Source organism: Mus musculus, chromosome 18 (genome assembly GCF_000001635.26).
Source record: "Mus musculus strain C57BL/6J chromosome 18, GRCm38.p6 C57BL/6J".
In the NCBI taxonomy this organism is placed as follows: domain Eukaryota; kingdom Metazoa; phylum Chordata; class Mammalia; order Rodentia; family Muridae; genus Mus; species Mus musculus.
In genome coordinates this window covers 4242501-4259049 of record NC_000084.6, presented here as the reverse complement: position 1 = coordinate 4259049, position 16549 = coordinate 4242501, and the positions used below count along the sequence as shown (strand labels likewise).

Below are 16549 nucleotides of genomic sequence, written 5' to 3'. Positions count from 1 at the left end.
AGGCCTTTGGTTCTGTGAAGGCTCTAAGCCTCAGTGTAGGGGAATGCCTGTGCCAGGAAGCAGGAGTTGGTGACCAGGGGAAGGGGGTAGGATATGGTGGTTTTTGGAGGGGGAAACAGGAAAGGGGATAACATTTGAAATGTAAATAAAGAAAATATCTAATAAAAAATAAAAGTAAACACCAAGTTAAAAATATATTGCAAAGAAATGCAGATAGAATATAATTATTATGCAGCCTAGTGTGTTAGATTTGAATAATAGAAGACTTATCATCTTAATTTATGGTCATTAATCTTCTAAATTATTTTTTACTCATGCCATATTTTATTCATTCTGCTTATATGCTGTCAAATAAATGCACATTTAAATATATTCATTAATGAATAATGCCATTTGTCAAAATATACTCATTGAGTTCAGAATGGCAAGAACATCATAGGTCTCCTCCTGGGGAAATTAAAGGATTAAATATGGCATTTAGGTGACAAATACACAAGTGTATAATCACAAAAGACTTTGGCACCACGGAAAGTACGAGCAGAGGTGACGCCTGTGCGGGTGCTGGGGATAAGGCATCTGCAGCTTCTCCACCCAGGCTGAAAAAGGGAAGAGACACAGACTGAGATGTCATGCCACAAAGACTCCTTGCCTGGGCAACAGCTGGGACAGTTTGCCTGCAAGTATGATGAACAGGGACAGTATGTAGAAATGTTTGACCTATCACCTGCTGAGGAGCAAAGTTCATTAACCACTGCTGGGAGATGTTAGGGAGCTAAATCCTCTGAAATTTGGTAAGCAAAGGGACATGTTTATTTTATGCCTCTGACTAACCAATTCACTGGCAAAGGGAAATAACCTTTCATAGAAATCTAGGAGGGAGGACGTGATCTGAATAGCATCTCCTGCCAACTCTTTCTGAGTCAGTGGATTGAAACAATATGGTCAACATCAGTTATCTTCACAAACTAGAGGCGCCCAGTGTGCTCCACTGTGTGGAAAGATGTATGAACTTTGTAGCATGTTCAAAACATGAAAGTGAATCTCATTAACACCTCTAAAAACCTGATCCCAGGAAACACGTGAGACGGGCAGATATGTTAGAGTGTGAAGATGCAGATGGAGTAAGAGAAATTCAGATTGTGGGAAATGACTTGCATTAGTGCTATCAGAAGTATGCATGAAATACGTAATACATGCAACCTAAAACAGTGCCTAGGACTCCAGTCTGTAGCTCCAACGGCCATCACTAGCATCTGTATTATTAAAACAGCAAGAAAAGTTTCCTTGTACTACCTAGCTACAAGGAAGCTACACAGCTAAATATGATCCTCTGTAAGTTATCACATCCCCAATTTTTATTCTGGAGAAAGCGAAACAGATAGAAAGGATAGTTTTATGGTTACTGGATGGATACTAAGCTTGCACCTCATGCTTATTTTGTGTTCTAGGATCCCTTCCATCCCATGTCTGCTTAGGCTCCTCTATGCTGTGACAGTCACAGGCTTGCATTATTTTTGGTGGCAATTTTGAGGCATACTGGTCAGGCATTTTGTACAATGTTTCTCAGTTGGGATCCTTCTGATGCTTTATTTATTCTGGTTAGTCTAGAGCTATGTGTTTGAAGGAGGGAGAGCACACAAAAATCCCCACTCATGTCACACCATGTCCAGATCTTACCCTATCAATCTAGATTATTACTGCTAACATTGGTTGACCATCTCGCTGAAGGAGTCTGCCAACTTTCTGTGCTAGGAGCTGAATCTCACCGTTTCCCTTTTGCTCAGTGTTTACTTAAAGAGGTCAGTGTGTGCAGCTATGTGGTGAGAACAAGAAAGCGATGCTTCTCCTCCTTGGGAAGAGGATCGTTGCACAGATTATTTAGATTCTGCTTGGTGCTCAGCTTCTTATAGTCATTTATTTATTCAATCAATCATTCATATGAGTATGTGAACTGGTTGATGTAATACAGATATCCTAGGAGAGGGCACCAAAATATTCTGATGTCTCATTAAGTGATGAAAACAAAGCAACTAAAGGACTTTCACTGCAACATATGACTGATGCAACTATTGGAACGACTTATTGTGCTAACCCTAGTCCACACCAATGCAGAGTAAGTCCTTGGGAGGATGAGAACAGAGCCCCACCCTCCGAGAACTCAAAACACTACACTCACTGTTTTAACATACTATGACCTAAATCTTTACAACTAAATAATTGTTTGTCTTTTTTTTTGGGGGGGGGTTAGTTTCTTTTGTGTTTTTGTTTTGTATTTCCGGCATTTCTTTTCATGTGTCCTCTCTTCCTCTTCTTTTCTTTTACAGAAAATCCCACTTTGGGGCTATTTTGTCTCTGCATGTATCCTCTCTGCTTGAGGAAGACCCAGAATGCTGACACTTCCTCTGTCCTATGGACACCCGAGCAGCTTTTCAGATGTAGCCCCACTACTTCTGCTTTTTGATTTCTTAAAGGGATCTCTTAGTTGGGAAAGAAGAGCCATCTTCAGATTTCTTAATATCTTCTATAGTTTTCTCCTGAGTTTCATATATAGTCTCTGTTATAATAATTTCCTGAAATGACAGAAATGGCTTATAGAAATCTCCAGCCAAGTCTAACTTCATATAATAGGGATTGATAATGGGAAAAGAGTGTCAGAATTCCCTGGCAGGTGCCTGCTCAGCAAGTCCCCTGTTCACTGGTTATCACTGACATCACTAAAGTTTGTCTTCACTCAGGATCTGCTCCACACACCACTACCCCTGTATCTTTTATGTGATTTTATTTTGGTTATAAAGATTGAATTCCAAGCATGTGGTGTGCCTCTGAGCTATACTTCAAACACCTCAAAAGTGTAACATTGAGAAAGGCTTCCATGGTGTGTGGTCCTTTGTCATTTATGATTGTTGTTGCTGAGAGTTTCTCTATCCTCAGCTCTGTGCTGGTCTGTGAAGATACACAATCTGTCTTCAAAAGATCGATATAAAAATGTAAACAATATTTATTCAATACACTAAATATTATGTGCATATGTACATATACATACACAGGACATTGTCAGAGTGAGATGCCCATGCATTTGTGAAGAAGGACATGCTTGGATTAAGTGTGTGTTACAAAGTCAGAACTAGCTGTGAGAAGTGTGTGGAGTGTGAATGGGATGCAGGAGTCAGGGCATGGTGAGTTGAGGCAGGTGTATACAGGAAGAATGGGGAGAAGCCAGAGCATACTGGAGCAGAGGACAAAGGGAGAGTGCCTGGCCAGTGCCAGGTCAGAACCCTGGAGTTCCATGCAGGGGAGTTCCATGCAGGGGAGTCCCATGCAGGGGAGTTCCATGCAGGAGACCTTCTCATGCACAGTGCGCCTCTGGGAGATTCTAAGCAAAGGAGGAATGCCATGGTGAAGCACTGCCATAGGGGAGGACTGCCGTGGTGGGGGGTTGCCTAGTGGGGGCCTGCATAGTGGAGGACTGCATAGTGGGGGGCTGCACAGTGGGGGGGGGCTGTACAGTGGGGGGGCTGCATAGTGGAGGGTTGCATAGTGGAGGGCTGTATAGTGGAGGGCTGCATAGTGGGGTGCTGCACAATGGGGGGCTGCATAGTGGGGGCTGCATAGTGGGGAGCTGCATAGTGGGGGGCTGCATAGTGGGGGGCTGCATAGTGGGGGAGCTGCATAGTGGGGGGCTGTATAGTGGGGGAGCTGCACAGTGGGGGGCTGCAAAGTGGGGGGCTGCATAGTGGAGGGTTGCATAGTGGAGGGCTGCATAGTGGGGGCTGCATAGTGGGGGGGCTGCATAGTGGGGGAGCTGCACAGTGGGGGGCTGCATAGTGGGGGGCTGCATAGTGGAGGGTTGCATAGTGGAGGGCTGCATAGTGGAGGGCTGCACAGTGGGGGGCTGCACAGTGGGGGGCTGCACAGTGGGGGGCTGCACAGTGGGGGGCTGCATAGTGGGGGCTGCACAGTGGGGGGCTGCACAGTGGGGGGCTGCATAGTGGGGGCTGCATAGTGGGCAGCTGCATAGTGGAGGATTGCTGTGGTGGAGATGCATGTGCTTGACTGAAAGAGGCAAGGAGACATCTTGGTAGGCTGGTGACTCTGTCTGTCTCAAAGAGAAAAAGGAACTTAATTAGGATATAGAGAGCTGAGAAGAAAATAAGTGAAGAAACATTTTGGTGTCAGCAATGTGTAATTTGATTTTGGGGGTGAGTCACATTAGGACCCCATTCAGGTGGATGCACTATTAGGGAAACTTGAGGCATGAGCTCTTCCCTAGCAGTATGAGAGCAGCGTCAGAGGCAGGAGTCCTTGAACTGTCTCCTGTCCAATGAGTTGGGAAGAAGCCTGGGCCTGTTCTGTTTGTCTATGTCACTACCGCAGCCACCACCTATCCACTGGGTTAGTTCTCCTCAGTCTCACTGCCCCATCTGGCCTCTTAGCGATCCTCTTGCCATGGCCTCCCAAGCACTGGAACTACTGGTGTTGGCCATCATTCCCTCCTGTAACTTTTACTAATATTTAAATTTCTAAGATGCAGACTCATAGCTAGAGATGAACTCATGCACAACATAACCATTATTAATCTTACTTTCTGGGCACTACAAGGAATAAATATTTGCCTTGATGTTCTTTTCATGTGAAAAGTAAGAAAAGGGATGAAATATACAGGCTTACAACTAATTGGTGTAGGAAGTAAGGGAGGAGCCAGGAGTGCCTTCCAGGGCTCTGGCTTTGGGGAGAGATTGATGGCAGGGCATAATCAGCCCACATGAAGAAGAGCAGGCAACCATCAGTGGTAGAGGATACAGCTGGGCTGCAAAACTGTAGCAATTGTTTGCTTGGTGTGGTGGAGAAAGCATAGATGAATCTGTCTAGCTGGGATGCTTGGCTTGGATCTATTTCCCCCTTACCAGTGTTTGGAGTCTCCTGGGTATAACTAAACTGACATAATTTGTTGTGAATTTGTTGGCTTACAGCAAGGGGTAGACAATTTTGTGGATGCTCTAAATATTGTGGAGATGAAGACCTCTGATCCCAGCGGTGGGTGAGTGGGGGCAGTAAGTCTGTTTTGAGAGTGAGATATCCTTCATCATGTGTTACTATTCTCTGAGTCTTCTAAGGGAGGCAATTCTTCATGAAGACATTAATTAGTCAGAAAGGTGTTTTGTTTTGTTTTGGAAAGGCTGCCTTAATTAAATAAAATGTAGGAACTCCTTGCTGAGTTAGAGCCCCTCTGGTTACATTGGCAGTGTGCAAATGGTGAGAGGCCCTTACCAGACTCTTTGTTCGACACTGTCTCTTCTCCCAATCAGAGAATGGAGCATGCAAGCAGTTAGCAGAAAGAAGAGTAAGACAAAAGAAATTTAAAAAAAACCAAAAAACAAAAAACAAAAAACAAAAAACAAAAAAACAAAAACAGACTTTCATTATTCCTTACTTTTCAATTTGGAGCAGGGACCTTTCTCTGCAAAATATTTTTGCAGCAAGTCTGTTTCATTGGCAAGGCAATGTATGTTTCAATTTCATACTTAATACAATCTAAGGAAATCTTGTTTTGTTTAGTAGATGCCCATACTTTACACAGCACAGATTAGCAACATGAAAACCAATAATTTTGTTTTGTTGCTCTGAAATCACATGCTTTAAAATAGCTTTTTGTCTCTCTTTTCTTGGAGCCTTATATAAGAGGGGGAACAGTGCGGACAGGAGTTTCCCAAGAGCTGACATCTTCACACCTGGAGGCAGCATGTTTACCCTGGGGGAAAGGGAGGTCACTGAGAATGATCAGCTGTCCAGCAGGGGTGGCTGTAGATCTTCTACCATTATGAACCTACACAGAGAGCATGCAGCATCAGAAGGGGAGCTGGGGCCAAGGTAAATTCCTTTGTGCAGGAGAAGTAAGAGGACTTGGAGGTCCACTTGGAGAGGGGAAAGATGCCTTGCTGGTGGCAAGAAAACAGGATTGAGAGAGGAGGAGCAGGAGGTGAGAAATGCTCAGGATGTTGGAGCCCAGGATGGACTTCTTATGTGTGATATACTCTGAGTTTCTGGGAGTCTTCAAACATCTTTTAAAAACCATTTTTGGGGGGTTAGAGAGATGGCTCAACAGTTAAAAGCACAGGGATTGGAAAGATGGTTCAGCAGTTGAGAGCATTGAACTCTTTCAGAGGACCTGTGTTCAATTCCCAGCTTCTACAGAGCAGCTTATAACTACCTGTAACTCCAGGAAAATCTCTCACACAGACACAGCAACAGTGCTCAGGGAAAGTAAAAGTTTTATATACATATAATTTGCTGATACTTTTGAGGAACATGGATTCCTGCTCTTTGCACAGGGGAGTCCTTGCTGAGTGTCTGTTATCATAGTCCCTTTAGCTGCCACTTTGACTACAGAAGCCCACTCTAACCAAAAATTTCACCAGTGGACTCTGCACTCATAAGATCAGTTACTGCTAAGTCATGCTTTGTCCATTTCACTTCAATCTTAGATTTTGTGTCACAAATTATGTAGGTCTTTTCTGTACCTAAAAAAGAAAGAAGCGGCATTGGTCCCACCCATTGTTTTGTTAGTGGCTCTCTTCATCCTGTCTGCTGGTGCAGAGTCCCCGTTACCACAAGTGTGAAATTCAAGTATTGCAAAAACAGTGGTTTTTGTGGACATGGTGAAAGTAAACCTGGAGGACAGCTTGAAGCATCTGCCAGATCACTGGCAGAGTTGGACCAACTTTAAGCAGAAAGAGAAAACACTGCAGGATGATGTCAGATGTTGTTCCAAAGAAAGGGTTTTACTCTCAAAGCATGACAGAAAGTCTGTGGGGGGAATCAGGCATGTTCTCTGAGGCATCTTACAGTTCACTGTGAAACTGGATGTGTGGCAAGGACAGTCTGATCTTGCCTTTGGCTTGCTCATTCTAAGGGCTGCACTACCCATCAGTTTCACAAGAGAGACATGCTTCCTTTCCTGTTGTTTTTTCAAGGAAAAGCTCTGACTAAGCCTCATCTTCATGCTATTTATTACTTACTCTAAAATTTTATTGTAGGGTATATCAAAAACAAATAAGCATATAGAAATTGTATATTGAATTCTTACTCATCCACGGCCCAGATGAAACCTTATTTATGTGTGTGTTGTATACCTGTAAATATGTTCATATAGTGTGTATACTTATCCCACTACTAAATGAGAAGCCTTAGCCACTGAAAGCCAGTGGATGATGCCATGTAAGTACAGACCTGGTCAAAATACTATACTTCCTGTGAGAAATCATTGGTCATGTATTCTTCTATGTCACCTTGACTCTTCGTTGAATGTGAAAGGCAGAGTCTTTGCACTGAGCAACTTGCCTCCCTTGGATAATTACTCTGCTGGCTGTGGTACTCTCAGAGACCCCTCCCCTGCATTATAGTCATTAATATTTACTTGTTTCCATCTCCAATTATTTCCACATCAATAATTGACCAAGCTAAAGAAAATTATTCTTCCCATCTCATACCTGGTTATTTTGGAAGCTGGAATTTACTTTTGGAATTTTGATTATCAAATTCTTATGAAAATAAACACAGGAGTAAACTCGACAAGTCATGCGGCCTTTACTAGGAATAAAGATTCAGGCAGTGCCTGTTAGCATTCCTTCTAGGGTCTGCCCAGCAGTTAGTTACCTGGCAATAGCCAGGTAGGCTTGGCTTCCTATAAAAGGAGCTGCTTGGCTCCTCCTTCTCTCTCTCTCTCTTTCTCTCTCTCTCTCTCTCTCTCTCTCTCTCTCTCTCTCTCTCCCTCTCCCTCTCTCCCACTCTCCCTCTCTCCCTCTCTCCCCCTCTCCCTCTCCCTCTCCCTCTCCCCTCCCCTCCCCTCCCCTCCTCTCCTCTCCTCTCCTCTCCCTGACCCTCTGACCCCTCTCCCTCCCTTTCCCCTCCCCCGCCACATGTTCCTGGCCAGCCTCTTTTCCTTCCCCCAACCCCCACCCCCTGCCAGTACTTCTCTGCCTCTACTCCCTTCTCAACTCCCCTTCCCATGCCCCAAATAAACTCAATTCTATACTAAACCTGCAGTATGGCCGTTAACTCAGGGGGAAAGAATGCTCAGCATGGTCCCGCCAAGTCACCCCTCCCACCTTACCATTCTTGGCTCTCTAAAACATATCCTTGGCTCTTTTTACAAAACACAACATTTGGTGCCATGATAGGGTTTTACAAACTTTCAGGTTACATGAGTTCATATTTCCCCACCAATCACATGGACTTTCCAGTCATTGGATCACTAGAACTCTCCATCCAAACACTGGTGGATTGGTAAGCTTCCCATATTCACAGTCTCGTTTTAGGACCTTTACCCTTGGGTTAGCCCTTTCCCTCTCCTCCCTCTCTCCTCCCCCTCCTCCCTTTCCTTGAGATGATTTTCTTTCTTGCCTTCTCTCTGTGGACTGCTGAAAAAATTCTAAGCCTGTGTAAACCATTCTCCCTCAGGCTCTGAGCCCCACAGCTCGGGTGCTAGTTTCCATGTAATGACCTGGTAAAGCTAGCCTGACAGTTTGTTTCATTCTAGTTATTAATTTACCCGCGGGACGCCATGGTAAGATTAATACTCCTTTGTTCTAGTTATTAATTTATCCTCAGGATGCTGCAAGTGATAAGATTAATAACTCCTATCCTCACCCAATACTCCCAGGCTCCATACTGAGACACCTCCTGGTCTTAAAGTCTTCGAAACTCACAGGCTAAATTTGGCCCCAATACCCACTAAACAATAATTCTAAATAGCCACTTAACAGCGCTTTAAAAAGAAAACTTTTACAACTCTCAACAGAGATCCAAAAATGGAAAGACTTCTATGTGCTGGCTTCGCTCCAATCAACCCACTCTCTGCTTTCTGGCCCTCCCCCTTCTCTCTCACAGCTTTAATCCTTTGCCATCAGCTCTTGGCTCCCCACCCCTCTGACTCTTAGCTGCACTTACCATATCTTTTTTTTTTTTTTTTTTTTTTTTTTGGACTTAACTTGTTTTGCTGCTGATGTGGCTAGAGAGGGGGGCAGATCTTAGCTACAGGTGCCACCTCTCACCCTTTCAGGCGCTGGCTTTCTCTTCCCGCCCTACTTGCCATACTGTGCTATTCTGAGCCTCTGCTCCTGCCTGATGACACACATCGTCAGCTTCCTGGTTTCTTTCCATTCTGGTCCACACCAGCTAATGAAAAGGTCAGCTTAGGAACTTTGGGAAGGTCTGAAACACTAGCCCCTCCTGAAGGGAGAGGCTAATTAACATTTCTCTGACCACAGGGCATAACCAACCTGTAGGTGGGGACACATTCAGCAGGACAGACTGTCTCACCTTCAAACAAGGGAAGTCCTTGTCACCTCATTCCCTAAAGACCAATCAGTTTAAAGGGTGCACTCTTCTGCCAATCATATTGTGCCTAGTTGCTGATGCTCTAGTCTGCCCCTGGAAACTATATAAACACTCTCCGAATGGGTGCTGGGGGCCACCGCCTCTCCTTTGGGTCTGGGACGACCCCAGGGCACTGGAACAATTAATTTCTCTTGCTCTTTGCATTGATCCCGGTTCCACGCAGTTCACTCAGAGGGTCCCCAGTAAGCTAAGGCTCCCGGAGTCTTACACTCTAAGCCAGGTGTGACAAGAGAAGGGATCCCTACACACACCATAGTGCAGCAAGACCTACTGTTCAGAGCACAGAGACAAAGGCTGCCTGAGGTGACAGGGAGACACCAGACAAAATGTGTCCGTTTGTTTGTCTCTTTATGTTTGTTTCTTTATATGTTTTTATCTGATTATACATAGCCATTTTTGCTGTTCGAAGCTATTACAAACATGACTTTTCTACAGGTGAAGCTGTTGTTTCAGCACCATCTTAGATAAGGGTGGGTCATATGGCCAGCTTGTAGCTTCAGTGCCATGTTTTTTAAAGGCAGTCTTACGATTATCCGCCATCTTTGTTATGGTCAGAAAGGTTTTCATATGCTATCACTTCAGCACCTTCTTAGCTAAGGGCAGTCACATGGCTTCCTGTAGCTTCAGTGATATCTTGATTAAAGGTAGTTTCCGGACTATCTGCCATCTTTGCTATGGTCAGTTCCCACCTCACTGCCTCACCTTAGAACAGCCTGATTTAAGGTCTCAATTTCTATTCTGCTTTGTTTAAATAATAATTTAAAGATTTATAACAGTATAAAGGTTAAAGAGCACTACCTTAAAATATGTTTTGTCTTGTTTTTGCTACTGTTATTAATTTGCAATGTACTCTTTTTGCTAGATATAACAGATAATTAAAAACAAACACAGATTGTCTAACTCAGACAAGCTTTATAGATACTGGCTCTCAATCTTGTCAGAAATCTGCAAAATGTAGCATTAGATGTTTAAGCTTATTATGACATGCAAAGACTCCCAAAGCCTAACACTGGCCCACATACAATCTCCAAGAAGAAAAGAGCACAGTAACAAGACTGCCTGGATTATGGCATGATAACTGCTGAGAAACACTGCTCCATTGCCTTGCCCACTGCCAGGGCTCAGCCTAGACTGTGGACAAAGAGAGGACACCCAGAGACTTAAATGTCTCATATTGCCTAAGACAAGGTGAGTCATTTCTCCCATGTTTCTACTCTACAGAAAAAACCTTCTCGTCTTCTGGGCTTGATGGCCAGACTGATTGCCCAAGCTCAGATGGAGACCACAGGGACCTAGAAACTGTTTAGGAAGTAAACAGTTTCTAGCTCCTTAGCCGAAGGTAATCTACCACTGTAGAATTATCTCACTAGTCAATTTGTTAACTAGTTAAGACTACCAGAGCTCTTATCAAAAAGACAGACAGGTTTGCCTCACTCACAGGCTTCACAGTAAAGGATATACAAGTTCAAGTATAACCTTTCACAGATGTAACCTTCTGCTAGTTCTTCATCTAAGCTCCGATTTCTTCCCCCTAGTTAATGCCACTATTATATTGAAACTTCATAAGTTCAAAAATCATAACATTTACTAATGGAGTTCTTATAAATTAGCCTAACCCTAATAAAACATTTCACCATACGATTCACTTTTATAGTCACAAGTTAAAATTTTAAGTTCCCTTTGATTGTCTTCTAACTATAGACTTAAAGTATTTCTAGTGCTAAATCTACACTGTCAGTATTTCCTTTGATTGTCTTTTAACTATGGACTTAAGGTATTTCTCATGCTAAATCTATACAATTAATTATCATAGTCACAAGATCATGGTTTTGAGTTTCCTTCAATTGTCTTTTAAATGTAAACTTACAAATGCTTCTCATTTGTTGGAGATTGGCTCTAATGCTGTGACACAATTGGGAATCTTTATGTTCAGAAGCTGAAGGCCCTTGTCCCCATTGTTTTTTGATTGATCAATAAAGATGTTAATGGTCAATAGCTGGACACAGGGCAGGACACTTACAATTGAAAGGGTAGGATGCAGAGAGGAGCAGAATTGTCGTGACTTGGGGAAGAAGGATGGGACACAGTATCAGCAGGAGACAAAGCCAACCAGACATGTGAGATTTTGGGTGAGTGGCCACTGGTCACTTCCTCAATTGTGCCTGGGGTAGAAGGGGAAGGTTTAGGAGTGCCCAGCCTTTGAGGTAGCCAAGGCATTTTAAAAATAAGGTAGTGTGAATGTGTTTTTCATTCCTGGGTAGCTCCTGGGGGTGTGTGTGCATTCAGTCCACCAGGGCCAAAGGTATGTAGCAACAACTCACTGCAACACTCATTATGATATATATATATATATATATATATATATATATATATATATATATATCCAGTCTCCTAGACAGAAGATAAAAGCCCTTCTTGCTCCTGCTCCACGAAAGGTTTTTGTCTTTCCTAAGCTCATCTTAAAGACTGTTCATGCTGTTAACAAATTTCTTTCTTTTATAAACTTCTATTCTCCACGAAACCCACTCAGATCTACCTGTCCATCTAGATAAGTTTATCTGCCAATCAATAGCCTAAGTTCCCACATGTTGCCTATTCTAGAGGGTGGGATTCCTCTCCTGTATCCTGAAATTGAGACTCTCCTCCCCTCAACCATCAAGACCTAAGGGTTTCAAATGTACACCTAAAACAAAGGTTTTCTCCCAAATATACTTAACTTTATTTTCTACCTCTAATGTGTGTGTGCGTGTGTGTGTGTGTGTGTGTGTGTGTGTGTGTGTGTGTGAGTATTTTATCAAGTCCAGGTGTTTACTAAAAATCTACATACAGGACAGCTTCAGAGAAGCAACCCACAGATGCCCCAGTCTACTCTCACAGACACAGATGCTTCTACTGGACCTGCTCCTTCCTACCTGTTTTCACAGACTCTGGACAGCAAGGAAACAGCTAAGTCTCCTAAGACTGGACTAGCATCCTCATCCACATTTTTTTAGTTTTCCCAGAGACACATTGCCCCCAAATCAGCAGGAAGCAGTAAAGATCACAATGACCCTATTTCTGCTTCACCATCACGTTTCTTGTTTCTCCTTTTTTAATTAAGCCAAAACTGAGGAATGTCAGAATTCCTTCAAGAATTCTTGGTTCTGCCTAGCAGTTACCTGGCAACAGCCAGATAGGCCTGGCTTGCTATAAAAGAGGCTGTTTACCCCTCCTTACTCTTTACCTCTTCTCTCTTCTCTCCCTGACCCCTCTCTCTCCTTCCCCCTCTTCCCTCTCTCTCCACGTGTTCCTGGTTGGTCTCTCCCTCCCTTCTCTCCTTCTCCTTCTTCTCCTCCACCCTCTCCTCCTCTTCCTCCTTCTTTTTCTTCTCCTTCTTCTTCTCCTCTGCCTCTATTCCCTTCTCAACTCCCCTTCCCATGTCCCAAATAAACTCTATTCTATACTACACCCGTCATATGGCTGGTACCTCAGGGGGAAGAGATGCCTCCTGGCTCTTTTTATGAAACACAAGAGTTCCTGTGTATAATAATCACTTAGAAAGTCTTAAGGACAGAAAAGCAAGTCCATCTGGAAGCATCTTTAGATACCATCTGCACTTTTGCTCTCGTGTGAGGTTCTCAGAGATAAACAATCAATAAAATAAATTCATTGATCTGAATAACTTAATATATAATGAGAGTCAATGATGCCTTCTTACAAACTGTGACCCAAATAAAAATAAGTAAGTGCTATAATAAAGGGACAGACAGAGTTGGCAACTAGTACAGAAGCACAGGGAAGTATTTTTAATGGGGAAAGTTGGGGATGACTTCATGGAAGAAGTGGATTCAGAGGAGCTGGGCTTCTGTCAGCTGAAGAAAAGCACGACATCCACAGCACATCCAGAAGCAAGCGGTGTGGCTTCCTGGGAATCCTGTGCTGTTGGGCTGTGGGCTCCTGTGAAGGCAGGTGTGCCTGGGAGTGGTCAAGATCCATTTTACAGGTTAAGGCACAGCACAAAGTCACATGGCAGGGGCATAGTGATTGATGGGAAAGTGGTCGGAAGGAAAACAAGAAAGGAAGAAAGGAAGAAAGACAGCCCTGGTGGGCAAAAGCAGGCAGTTAGATGCCTGTTATGTGTTATGGCCAGAGATAAGTAAATTCCAAGGACCTCTGTCCTTATGCCCAATCAGTTTTTATGAGGGAAATAAGATGAGTATAAAATGCTATTCTTGTCCAGTCATTAACTCTGTGATGCTTAGAAAAGTATTCATGAGTGCATGCAAGTGTGGAGGTCAAAGGACAACCTTGGAAATAGGTTTCCCTGGTGTATGTGTGGGTGGGTGTGCATATGTGTTTGTGTGGGCATGATGCATGTGCATAAAGGTCTTATACGTTTTTTATTGGATTTATACCTGAGCATTCACTTTTCTCTAGTGCTGAAGTTAAGAGCATTGTGTTTTAAATCTTAAATTCCACTTGTTCATTGCTAACATTGGAAAACCCACTGATATTTTGACATCGACATTGTACTTTATAATCTTGTGATAAGTACTCATTAGTTCCAGTCTTTTGTTATTGTTATTAGCATATATTTTCTGAATAACTGTGTTCTTTGTGCATAAAGACAGTCTGTGGGACCATGAAAGGTAGCCTTGGACTAAGTCTTAAAACCCTGGTGACCCTGAAGGGATGGTAAGCATTTTGCCTGATTCCCAGGGCACCAGGCTCCTGTCAGTAGCAGCAGCCCCCCCCCCCCCCAGATTTGTGGCCTTCAGTCACATAAGGGTAACATCCCATGCCTCTCCACAGGTTAGGAGATCATGACCTGTGGTCATGTAGGCTCAAGACAGATCTCCATTTTAATGAGGTACCTAAAGGTGTGGAGGACTTAGCCAATAAGCTCTCCTTCCCAGACACTCCTCCTTGAAAAAGGTATTTAATCTCAGGTGCTCCATGAGAAGTGAGGTATGGTTTTACTCATCCACTTTCCACCATGACAATAAATGCCTTAAAATCATGGACTGCCTCTTTTCATCAGGACCCACCATGGGGAGCCATGGAGAAGGCTTTCACCTACAGATCTGCTGTCTAATCTCCCATAGAAAGCCTCTCTGTGCTCACAGTGGCCGCCACCAAACCCAAGCCAAGCCAAGCTCAAGCCTGCAGACATCAAGCCAAGGACTCTCCCCATGGGACCAGCTTTCTCAGCTCTTCCACAGTTGCCAGAAGTACCTGGGGGTCTGAGAGCCTGAGAACCAGACAACCCCGGCATCCTTGCAGGCCTGGGAACCCCTGAGCCAGCTCCGACTGTCTCACCTCAGACTGTGCTTCCCCACCCCTGGAGCAGTAAGGTTTCTTTATGGCCCAACACCCGCCCAGCGACAGTGTGGGCTAAGCTCAGCTGACTCTTCTCATCCTGTCTTCTCGATTGGCCGAGCCCTGTGGCGGGGCAGACACGAGACCCCATTTGACCCTACATCAGTCTTACTCCTGATGAATATGCATTCATTCCATTATCCATCCTTCCTTTCATTTTTCTTTCTGTCTATTTTTTTCTTCAAGACAGTGTTTCTCTGTGTAGACCTGGCTGTCCTGGAACTCATTCTGTAGACCAGGCTATCCTAGAACTCAGAGATCCACCTGTCTCTGGCTCTTGGTGCTGGAACTAAAGGTATGCACCACCACTGCCCAGTACTCTTTAGTATTTCATTCTATGAACCGAGATTTCAAGTTACACTGTTGCAATGTTGTAGTAAAGATACACTTGCTTTGCTCCTGATAGTTTTAAATTTTTGTTTTTGATAGTATAGAAATAATTTATAAATACAAACACATATGTGCATATATGTATATCAATTACATATACTGTTCATTCAGTTTTTACCTGTAGTATTCATAGTTATCACTTTGTATGGTTGTATATTATTCCATCAAGCAATATTCAAAGCTCTTCTGATCTCTCTCATTTATTCCTAAAAACCTAATTTCATTAAATGCTAAATTTATAAGTATGGATTAAAGGAAAGAAACATCTTGTGTGGCTTTACTATTTTAGTTTTTGAATTGTTTCCTTCATAGTCATGTTGGTGTATGAATCTTGAGGCTGATGCTAATTTAGAAACTTAGGCACATGCTAACTACAGTTTATCTATTGTTATGTCAATATACTATTGTAAAGTTGCATCTTAAGATAAGCAAAACAGGAGATGAAAGGAGAGGGTAGGGATTTTACATAATTGCACAGTTTTGTGGTTTCCTATTGCTACAGTATGATTATTTTAAAAAGATCTGTCTCTCTGTCTTTGTGTTTGTGCCCACCCTGTGAGTGCATGTGTGATGTTACTGCCTGCAGGTAACAGCAGATGCCAGAAGAAGGCATCAGATCCCTTCAAGGCGAACTCCATAATTTCCTTGATCCTCTCAAGACTGCTTCTGGGTCTGCCACACATCGAAGCTGTAACTACTTGCCTTGTGGATGCATAGCAACAAAAAAGAGGAATCCAGTGTTTCATAAGCACCTTCAAGGGCATGCTCTTGGACCCAGAGTTCCTACGTGCTCCACTTCCTAAGGGTTTCACCTTGGGTTTCATATCCCAGTAATGCCAAGTGGGAGTGGCTCGACTGCATGGGCACTTGGATGCTCACATTAGAAAACACATCAGTCCTTACTACCCCCTTAACCATTACAACTCTGCAAAGCAGGCAGTATTGTCACAGGGCATCCTCAGACAATTAATTAAGCTTATCAGTGCTCTCAAGTAGTAGATATTAGAGCCAAGAGCCAGAGGCAGGCTTACACAATCAGTACCTATACACTGACACATTGTGACATGCACAAAGAACTAAAGGTCCATGGTTTGCTGATGTGACAGCTTTACAAAGGTATCAAAATGGTGAAAACCCTTTCTTAGCTGGAAAATGGCCATGCAAAAAAATCACGTCTGAAATTAAATGATTTGGTTCCTGATAAGCTGCTGCAGACCAGTGGGGCAAAGTCACCCATGGCCTAAATAAGGTTCAGGGAAGATGGCAGGGTGTGTGGGAGTGACCTTCCCTCACCCAGTTGTTCAGGGTGTTGTCAGGGTGCCTGGGTTTGCCATGAGTGTTCATTCGCCTCATGCCAGCATCCTCCATGGATCAGGAAGTATGGCTTTCCAAACATCCTTCTTTT

The 16549-nt window shown here is 43.5% G+C and overlaps 1 long non-coding RNA gene across 1 annotated transcript; it reads left to right on the top strand.

Annotated features, from left to right (window-relative positions):
- The first annotated feature begins 8270 nt into the window (after positions 1 to 8270).
- Positions 8271 to 14929, top strand: Gm41657. Its single transcript, XR_877152.1, has 3 exons — positions 8271 to 8283; positions 10429 to 10584; positions 14417 to 14929. It is a non-coding gene; the product is annotated as a predicted gene, 41657 (long non-coding RNA).
- The last annotated feature ends 1620 nt before the right edge of the window (positions 14930 to 16549 follow it).